This window comes from Sorex fumeus, unplaced genomic scaffold (assembly GCF_029834395.1).
Source record: "Sorex fumeus unplaced genomic scaffold, SorFum_2.1 ptg000134l, whole genome shotgun sequence".
In the NCBI taxonomy this organism is placed as follows: domain Eukaryota; kingdom Metazoa; phylum Chordata; class Mammalia; order Eulipotyphla; family Soricidae; genus Sorex; species Sorex fumeus.
In genome coordinates, this window is record NW_026606191.1 from 764,714 (window position 1) to 765,906 (window position 1,193).

A 1,193-nucleotide genomic window follows, 5' to 3' on the forward strand; every position below is an offset into this window, starting at 1 on the left:
TGAATGAGAGTCTCGCTGGGTAAAGTATTTTTGGGGAGACATTTATTTCATTGAGTTTTTTCACTATGTCCCACCACTGTTTTCGGGCCATAAGGGTTTCATCAGAAAAATCAGCTGTGAATTTTAAGGATGCTCCTTTGTAAGAGATTTCTTTCTTAGATCTTGCTGCTTTCAGAATTTTGTCTCTGTCTAAGGTTTTGGTCATTTTGATCAGAATGTGTCTTGGGGTATTTTTATTCGGATTTCTTCTAGCTGGTACCCTTCAGGCCTCCTGAATATGGTCACAAGTTTTCTTCAGCTCTGGAAACGTTGTAGCAATGATATCTTTGACAGTTTCTTCTTCATCAAGGTTTTCTTCCTGTACCTCTGGGACTCCAATAATTCTTATGCTACCCCTCTTGGCTTCATCACACGTGAAATTTCTTGAGCCCTTTCAACAGATGGCTGTTAGGGGAAAATGAAGGAGTTGGAGGCTCTGAGCAAAATTATGGACTTTAAAATCTCGTTTGGGCTAAATTTAATTTTCCTTTTCTTTTTTTTCTTTTTTCTTTTTGGGACACAGCGGTAATGCTCAGGTGTTATTTCTTGCTTGGCACTTAGGAATCACTCCTAGGAGTGCTTGTGGCACTGTATGTGATGCCGGGGACCAAACATATGCCCTGTCAACTGTACTAACATTCTGGCTCCAAGTATAAATTTTCATCCTCTAATTTTTCATCCTCTTTTTCTTTTATAAAATCACATACCCATAGGACTCAATTCATAGTCTTAAAACCTGGCCTGTAAGCCCTGAGCATTTCTGGATGTGATCCCAACACAAAACAACAAACCCAGAGGACTGACCGTTGAGAATATATTACTAGATTTCACACCTCTTCTGTTGGCAATTAACTCCTCATTGCCTTTATTTGGGCAGGAGGCGGTTTGGCTATGCGGGATTTTGCCAAAGCCAGCAGTGCTCCGGGATCACTCCTTGGCAATTCAGGTTGTGAAGTTAAGTCTTTTGCGTTCATGACAAGTCCCCTCCCACTCAGTCTCAGCTCTTCCGGGCCGCTGCAAACCTTTGAAATTGCAGCCTGTACTTCTGGCTCAGGTTTGCACCAGGAGGCCCCAGGTGCCAGCAACCCTGCCCTAACAACTATCTACCAGCTGGGCCTCATCCCTGCCCCCTGCCTGTATCTTTCTCACAAGGT